The sequence below is a fragment of the Pseudorca crassidens genome, chromosome 15, assembly GCF_039906515.1.
Source record: "Pseudorca crassidens isolate mPseCra1 chromosome 15, mPseCra1.hap1, whole genome shotgun sequence".
Lineage (NCBI taxonomy): Eukaryota > Metazoa > Chordata > Mammalia > Artiodactyla > Delphinidae > Pseudorca > Pseudorca crassidens.
The window spans coordinates 42449855-42459682 of NC_090310.1; the positions used below are offsets into that span (position 1 = coordinate 42449855).

The window sequence follows — 9828 nt, forward strand, 5'->3', positions numbered from 1 at the left end:
AATTATTAAATTTCTCTTTGGAAAGGGATCCCTATCGCAAGCAATCCAGACCTTGGTGGATGGCAGGGTTTTCTCCGAGGTCACCAGAGCTTTCAACTGCTGCCTAAAGTGCATCCTGTGTTGATTAAGATACCCCAGATTAACTAGATTTAGCCGCGGCAATCACACTCCATTCAGGAGGGCTCATCTCTGGTGAATCGTGGACATTAATGACAGTTGCAAGAGCTCAAATATTATGTAATCACTAATTACATTCTGCTCAATTAGTGGAGGCTCATCAGTGTGAATCACTAATGGCTGAGCACCCTGTTCTCTCTGGGAAGGAAGAGATGGGCTGCCTCGTTTCCTGATTGTATTAGCATAGACACAGACGCTGTTAACGAACGTGGGTGATGATGAAGAGGCTCCACGTCTGTGATGGACAAAGGCAAGAGGATGGCCACCAACACTTCATTTTGAACCTCAAAGCCGCGTGTCTGTGGTTTGTCAGTGTGACTTATTCACTTCCCACCTTCCAAATGGAAAACACACGCAACATCCTGGCCAAACAGCCACTAAAAAACTTGTGCACAAAGCCAGCTAAAGACACACACACACACACACACACACACACACACACACACACACACACACCCTTGGACGTGTGTGTTTCTTAAATTGATTTTCAGAGATCCAAGCTCTAAGGATTTGTGGGACATTCAAGTATGAAGCCTGTGACAAAATGGGAAGAGCACATCTGAAATAGTGAAGACCTTACCAGATTTTTCTTAACCCTCTGTGTGTTGGGCCTTATTAGCTGCTTAGGCTCCCGTAACAAAATACCACAGACTGGGCAGCTTCAGAATCTCCTACCATGAGTGGATTTATTATTTAAATCTAGTGGGAAAAAGTTGTACTTCCTAGGGGGATTAGTAGATGTGAAGAATAGGCATTCTTTTTTTTTTTTTTTTTTGCGTTACGCGGGCCTCTCACTGTTGTGGCCTCTCCTGTTGCGAAGCACAGGCTCCAGACGTGCAGACTCAGCGGCCATGGCTCATGGGCCCAGCCGCTCTACGGCATGTGGGATCCTCCCGGACCGGGGCACGAACCCGTGTCCCCTGCATTGGCAGGCGGACTCTCAACCACTGCGCCACCAGGGAAGCCCTAGGCATTCATTTTTAAGTTATTGAAAATATGTGCAGTGTTCTAGATAATAGCAAATATTAGTGGAGGTAATTTATTTTCTCACTTCTGGAGGCTGGAAGTCCAAGATCGAGGTGTTGGTAGGGTTGGTTTTTCTGAAGCCCAGCTCCCTCGTTTGCAGATGGCCACCTTCTCGCTGTGTCCTTGCGTGGCCTTTCCTCTGTGTGCGTGCTGGTATCATGTCTCTCCTTGTGCCCAAATTCCCTCCCCTCCCCTTATGAGGACACCAGTCATATTGGATTAGGGCCCACCTTAGTGACCTCATTGTAACGTGATTACCTCAGAGTTAGGGCTTCAATGCATGAATTTGGAGGCACACAATTCAGCCCATAAAGCCAGGATGTGCACAAACTATGTCTATTCTAACCCAATAAGTTCTTGCTGGAAGATTGGCAGCAGACTTGGACTGCATGAACATCCCAGGGGCCCCCTTGGGTGAGAGCTGTCCAGTCCATAACAGCAGGCCACGGCCACGTGTGACTGCTGAGTACTTGAAATAGGGCTACTGCCACTGAGGAAGTGAATCCTTAATTTTGTTTCATTTTAATTAATTTAAGTCTTCAAACTAAAGGAGAGTAAATATGTTTTCCTGTGAAACACAACTTTATTGTTTGAGTAGAGATACCTTTCACTTGAACTTTTTTTTTGGACAGGAAAGTAGAATTTATTGGTGGGTGTGTGTAAAGAAGGGACAGCACCAAGGCTCTCATGAGTTCAGGGAACTGCACTGTCCACCATCTGTCCAAGGAACACGATTAGGGATGTATTTGACTCCAGAGCTATCCAGGATGACGTTTTTCTGCCACCATGTCTTCAAATTCATCTGCATTAAGCTTAGTAAATCCCCACTTCTTGGAGATGTGGATCTTCTGGCTGCCAGGGAACTTGATCTTGGCCTTGTGGAGGGCCTCGATCACATGCTCCTTGTTCTGCAGCCTGCTGCGGATGGACATTATGACTTGGCCAATGTGGACCCTGGCCACTGTGCCCTGGGGCTTTCCAAAGGTGCCGTGCATACCTGTCTTGAGCCTAGATTGGGGACAGCATGCCAGTCACGATGTCCACGGGCAAGGGCTGTCTCCAAGGCCCCTTAGGGCAACCCACACAGGCAACAGGCTGCATACACTACCGACGAGGCTACTGTTTGCAGCCATTGCACATCAGGCCCCCATGGGGAAAAGAGCATGGTCAGGTTAATTGTCTGCAAATCACTTGAACTATGAAAAATGTTGTGTCTCAAATGTGATGGCTGATCAGTATGAAAAATACACTGACATTCAAAACTTAGAATGAAAAATATGTACACTATCTCTTTAATAATTTTTATGTTGATAATCAACAAAACATATGTTGATTATGTTTGAAATGAGGCCATTTAAAATACATTAGGTTAAATGAAATACATTATTAAAATTAAGTTACCTGTTTCAGAAACAGAGTTATAGATACAGAGAAGGGGGGAGGACTCGGGGGGAGGAAAGAAATGGGTGAGGGAGATTAAGAGGTACGAACTTGCAGTTGCAAAGTAAATGTCACCGGTATGATGTGTACAGTGTGGGGAATACAGTCAATAACTATGTAATGTCTTTACACTGATGTATTGTGGCTAGATTTATCCTGGTGATCCTTTTGAAATGTATAGAAATATCAAATCACTGTCTTGTGTAATGGGGACTAACAGTGTTGTAGGTCAATTATACTTCAAAAACAAACAAACAGAATAAGAGATCGAATTTGTGGTTAGTGAAGGTGGGTGTGGGTATGGGGAATCAGAAGAAAGTGGTCAAAAGTACAAATTTTCAGTTATAAGATAAATAAGTACTAGAGATGTGATGTACAACATGACACATATAGTTAACACTGCTGTATGTTATATATGAAAGTTGTTAAGAGAATAAGTCCTGAGAGTTCTCATCACGAGGAAAAGTATTTTTTTCTATTCTTTAATTTTGTATGTATATGAGACGGTGCATGTTTACTAAACTCACTGTGATAATTTCATGATGTATGTAAGTCTAATCATTATGCTGTACACCTTAAACTATACAGCACTGTATATATTTTAAGGTATACGTCAATTATACCTCAATAAAGCTGGAAGAAAAAAATTAAAAATTAAAAAACTTAATTTCACCTGTTTCTTTCTACTTTTTATAATGTGGGTACAATAAAATTTTAAATTACGTGTCTGGTTGGCACCCTATTTCTATCAGACAGCATCAGGTTAAAATTTTCATCCCCCAGTATCCCATTGCTCACCAAAGTCCCTAGGTAAACAAAAAGATTAATTCCTTTTGCCAAAATGATTAAAGTTCCAGGTCCTTTGTGTCTTCTTTTACTAAGATTAAGATAAGCAAAATCAACCATTTCTTCTTGGATAATATATTATTAAATCTCCCATTACTAGCCATATTTGTAAGTTTTTTCAATAATATTTTCAACATTAAAATCTTGTTAACACATAGCTACCTACATTTAGGAGTCAGGAGTAATTCTCTTCATAATGAAAAGGTGCTTCCTTATGAGTTCATCCTGGTCTCCTTGTGCCTCTGGCTTTTTCTCAGGACACCCTGACTGCATTCATCCCCCGATTCTTCTCACCCTTTTTTTCTGTCCTCCTCCCTCAGTCACCAGGAAATTCTTAGATAAGGCATTCTTTCCTTATTTCTATTTAACACACGCTGAAAACCCACTCTCATTTCTTCATCTGAAATATGGAAGAGACATACTGCATTTCACAGCATGAAAAGTGGAAGAATTACAAGTTAAAAATTCAAACAAAATAAATGTTTGATACTATGTCAACGTAAGTGGGTTGGTTGTCTCTAACCCATTTTAAGCAGCTTAATCCCCAAATGTCGTAAAGAACAACTAACAGGCGGCAGACGGAACTTCTGGACGCCTGACTCCATGGCTCAGTTTGGTCTTACCCAGCCACCAGCATGTCTCACCTCCAAGAAGGACCGTCTACAATTCCCCAAATGATCACAGAATTCATCCAATATCACATTCTCATCCTGAAATACAGGACAGGGGGCAGTAAAAGAGATGGGTTTTGCCTTATTCTTTTGCTCTCTCTGGCTCAGTCAGCCTTTAGAAATAACGAAATCAATGCAAACATTTGTTGGAAGGATGCCCACTTTGAGGATCATTTGCTACCTAACTGCCTTGGTAGTTTACATGGATCCCAGGGAGGATTTCAGAGTCTCTCACCCTTGTTGCTCAGATAAAAGGAAGAGTCAGGTGTTGAGTTTGGTTGTGTGTGTGTTTGTGTGTGTGTGTGTGTGTGTGTGTGTGTGTGGTTTAATATTTGATGAAGCTTCCATTTCACATACACAAGGATTCCCATGTGAGTTTTATTTTCCTGTCCTTTAATTGAAGTGATGCAGATTGAATCAAAGACAAAAATGCATTCCGATCCAAAAGGGAGAAAATATTTACAGCCAGAAAAGTGACATAAAAGTGTCTGGCCTCATATACATTAAGAAAACATTTTTTCGTGTACGTAGTATCAGCAATACATGGTAGAGTGGCTTAAATTAGAAAATACAAGGCAAAGAAAGGTTGGTAAAGACAATCAGCAGACGAGTACAAAAGATCTACCTACCAACACTAAGGAGGGCAAGATAGAAAAGGATAGACATCAGTCAGATCCTCATGTGATGTGATAGAAGTTCAGTAGAAAATATGGGAAGATAAAAAATCAAGGACAGGGCTTCCCTGGTGGCGCAGTGGTTGAGAGTCCGCCTGCCGATGCAGGGGACACGGGTTTGTGCCCCGGTCTGGGAGGATCCCACATGCCGTGGAGCGGCTGGGCCCATGAGCCATGGCCGCTGAGCCGGCGCGTCCGGAGCCTGTTGTTCCGCAACGGGAAAAGCCACAGCAGTGAGAGGCCCGCGTACCGCAAAAAAAAAAAAAAAAAATCAAGAACATTGGGAGGCCATGTTAATTAGAGTTATAGAGGCAATTACTGGAAGACAGAAAATTGTTTTAAAATTCTTTGACCCATTGGTTATTCAGGAGTATGTTGTTTAGTACCCCCATATTTGAGAATTCTACAGTTTTCCTCCTGTTATTGATTTCTAGGTTCATACCATTGTGATCAGAAAAGATACTTGGTATAATTTTAATCTTTTTAAATTGGCTGAAACTTCTTTTGTGACCTAACATACAATCTATCCTGGAGAATGTTCCATGTGCACATAAAAAGAATATGTAGTCTACTGTTGGTAGATGGAATGTTCTATATATGTCTGTTAGATTCTTTTGGTCTAAAGTATCATTTAAGTTCAATGTTTCCTTATTGATTTTCTATCTGGATGATCTATTCATTGTTGAAAGCGCAGCATTGAAGTTCCCTACTATTATTTTATTGTCTATTTCTCCCTTCAGATCCATTAGTATTTGCTTAACATATTTAGGTGCTCCAATGTTGGGTGCGTATATATTTACAATTATATATCCTCTCAATGAATTGACCCCTTTATCGTTATATAATGTCCTTCTTTGTCTCTTTTTTACTTAAAGTCTATTTTGCTGATATAAATATAGCTACCTCTGCTCTATTTTGGTTTCCATTTGCTTGGAATATCTTTTTCCATCCCTACACTTTGAAGGTATATGTGTCCTTCAAACTGAAGTGAGTCTCTTGTAGGCAGCATATAGTTGGGTCTTGTTTGTTTGTTATTCATTCAGCCACTCTATGTCTTTTGTTTGGAGCATTTAATCCATTCACACTTAAAGCAATTATTGATAGGTAAGGACTTACTATTGTCATCCCATTCATTCTTTTCTGGTTGTTTTGTTGTTGTTTTCCTTTCTTCCTCTCTTACTGTCTTCCTTTGTGAACTGGTGATTATTCATAGTGGTATACTTTTATTCCTTTTCTTAATCTTGTGCATATCTATTATAGGTTTTGATTTTGTAGTTGTCCTGAGGCTTATTTGAAACATCTTATAGATATAGCAGTCTATTTTAAGCTAATAACATCTTAAGTTTGATCACACAAAAAAATCTAACCTTTTATTCCCCCCACAACATACACATTTTATGCTCTGATGTCACACTTTACATCTTTTTATGTTGTGTATTTATTAACAAATTATTATAGTGATAGTTATTTTTAATTATTTTGTCTCTCAACTTTTATACTAAAGTTAAATGGTTAACACTTCACCATATTGCAGTATTGCAGTATTCTGAATCTGACTGCACACTTGCCTTTACCAGTGTGTTGTTTATTTTTATATGTTTTTTTGTTACTGGTTAGGATCCTTTCATTTTCAACTTGAAAAACTTCTTGCAGTGTTTCTTATAAAGCAAGTCTAGCAGTGATGAGCTCCCTCAGCTTTTGTTTGTCTGGGAAAATCTTTATCTCCTTAATTTTTGAAGTACACATTTGCTGGGTAAATTGTTCTTGGTTAGCAGTTTCTTTCTCGCAGAAGTTTGAATATATCACCCCAAGAAATCTATTTTTAAAAATGAACTTTGACCCCTACCTCATACCATTCACAAAATGGTAATGTAAAATAATGGTAATAGTACATTTCCAAGTTGGAAATCAATCTGGCAATTTCTGGAAAAGTTAACATAGAATTACTATATGACCATCAATTCTACTCCTAGGTATATATCCAAGAGAAATGAAAATATATGTCCATACAAAATATCTGCACACAAATGTCCGTAGCAGCATTATTCATAATTCAAAACGTGAAAATAACCCAAATGTCTACCAACTGATGAATGGCTAAACAAGCTGTGATATATCCATACACTAAAATAATATCTGGCCATAAAAAGGTTGTAACATGATGAACCTTGAAAACATTATGGTAAGTGAAAAAAGTCAGACCCAGAAGGCCACATATTGTATTCCATTTCCAGAAAAGGCAAATCCACAGAGACAGAAAGTAGATTAGTTGTTACCAGAGACTGGGGAAGGGAAGAATGGAGAGTGACTGCTAATGGTGGAGGGTTTCTTTTTGGGGTGATGAAAATGTTCTGGAATTAAATAGCACTAATGGTTGCACAACTCTGTGAATATACATGATGACTGTAGTTAACCCTGCTCTATGATATGTAGAAAAGTTAAGAGAGAAGATCCTAAGAGTTCTCATCACAAGAAAAATCTTTTTCTTTTTCTTTTTATTGTATCTATATAAGATGATGGATGCTAACTAAATTTATTGCAGTAATCATTTCACAATATATGTAAGTCAAACCATTATGCTGTACACCTTAAAGTTATACAGGATATATGTCAATTATACCTCAATAAAAATGAAAAAAGAAATAATTACATAGCAAACAATCTAGGAATAATGCAAATGTCCATAACCAATAGAACAGATCTATAAATTATGGTTTATTGATACCACAACTATTATGATGAACTACAAATACCTGTAATAATATGGATGAATCTTATAAACATAATGTTGCAAGAACGAATCTAGACACAAAAAAGTACATACATACCATATGTTTCAATTTATGTAAAGTTCAAAAACAGGCAAAACTAATCTGTGCTGATAGATAGACATGCGTTACCTTTGGGAGGGTATTGGCTGACAGGGCATGAAGGAGATTCTGTGATGCTGGTAACGTTCTTTTTCCAGATCTGGTGTCAGTTACACATGTGAAACTACTTTGTGAAAATTTATCAAACTGTGCACTTGTGATATGCGTGCTTTTCGATACTTACGTTACATTTATGAGAACTGTGAAGGGGCTGAGATTTTAGCCTGCCTTGATCTCATGGATGCCAGCAGAAGATATGAGACTCCAGGGTCAGAGACAAAGGACTTTATTATTCACAGGAACCATGAGGTTCATGTTTACATCAGCTCCCTTTGACCCCCAAGTATCATGGGGTGACATGGAGGGGGGCCCAGGTGGGTGCTGTACACACACTGGGTTGGCATCAGACCCAAGGAACACCGAGGAAATCTCAGTCTTTGAAAGGAGCCGCAAGCAAACACTGCTCAACTTTTGTCCCAGAGGCAACCATCATCTTTATTATACTGGGCAGCAAACAAACCTGCCCTGGCCTCAGAGGAAAACCCTCTCTCTGTCTTCCAAGGCTATTTGCTGTACAAACATCCTTGAACAGATAGTCTGGAACAAAAGACGTCAGTGCCTCTCCTCATAAGACATGCAGTATCAATATGAGATACCCACAGAGAATTGCCTCATCACAATATGGCAATAAAGATGTACATTTATAAAATCATTAAATAAATCATTACAGAGGTCAAAGATTAAGTTCCTTTGACAGTTCTTCTGCTCTGAGCGATCATTATTTGTTGGGTGCATTCCTTTCCAGACCGTCAGCTGTACAATTACAAATATATATACAGAGAGAGAGAGACAGAGAGAAACAGAGAGACAGAGACACAGAGGACAGAAACAGAGAGAGACAGAGAGAGAGAGACAGAGAAAGTGATCTGGAGTACAGTATACAGCAACATACCCTAGCAAAGAGCTACAAACACAAGGTAGAGCCGCCTCCTGCAAAGCTCCTTGGAAGGACCTACTAATAGGGCCCTTTGCCTTGCCCTCCTTCAGATGAGATGGCTGCAGCTGTGCGGTATGAGCATGAGGCATTCTTGAGATGGAAACAATGTTCTAAAAAAGGTGGAGTAGAAAGACAAAAGGAACCTGGGACATTGACAGCATCATGGGGCCCATTCAGTTCCTCCCTAGACTACCTACTTCTGCAATTCCTGTTACATGATCCAAAAACAACCCACTCTGCTTTTCTGTGACTACTGAGACCGTGATGGAGCCAGGATTTGAACCAAAGCCAAACCCATGTATTTGACCCTCAAACAATGCTGAATCACTCTTATCCACACAAAAGGGATGCTATTACTATAGTAGTCACCAACAGTGGCCAGGAGAGCCTGGAAAAATCCTGCTTTTGCTATTCTCCCTCAGAGCAGTTGGAGTTGCCCATCCCCCTTCCAAGTCACAACAATTTCAACTTCATAACACCAACCGAAGACATGGTGCTTGTGAAAGATAAAAGTAGAAATAGCCTAATACTGCATAACTTTCTTTATTGAGAATACCTACACAGGAGAGCGCAGATTTATAGACAAGAACAAAGCAAATGTTTAAAACAGAACGCTCCGAATCTAGCTTCACCACTGGATTTGCTGTGTGACCTTAGAAAATCACATCATTTCTCTCACTTCTCTTTTCTTACATGTTAATAAAATGGGCTTTAGTGCCATAGGCTTGCAATGAGAGTCCAGTGAGGAAATACACATAAAAGCTTTTCAAAAAACCAACACTGCTCTGGACACAGAGGAATCACCGTATAAATATTGAATTCCCAGCATACGTGTACACCGAGCACGGAGAGCTTTGTAGTTATCATCATTGCATTGCAGTGACCCCAATTTTCTCCCTGTCTTTTACATTATGTCGTGGGAGACCCCACGAGACACAGAAATAATGACAGAATGGGGTGACATTGTCACAGTGAGGGGTGTGTGTGCCTGCGTGTGTGTGCGCGTGCGTGTGTGTGTTAAAGATTTATCCCTTTTCTCTTTCATACATTTCGTGCAAAGGATTGCTGAATATTCATTGATCTATCCAGGATCCACAAGTACGCTATTAGAAATGCATTGCTTATCT

General features: G+C 39.9%; 1 non-coding gene across 1 annotated transcript; it reads right to left on the bottom strand.

The window, feature by feature from the left end:
- Positions 1 to 2254: 2254 nt before the first annotated feature.
- Positions 2255 to 2389, bottom strand: LOC137208303 (small nucleolar RNA SNORA70). The gene has a single exon (XR_010935608.1). It is a non-coding gene; the product is annotated as a small nucleolar RNA SNORA70 (small nucleolar RNA).
- Positions 2390 to 9828: the final 7439 nt, after the last annotated feature.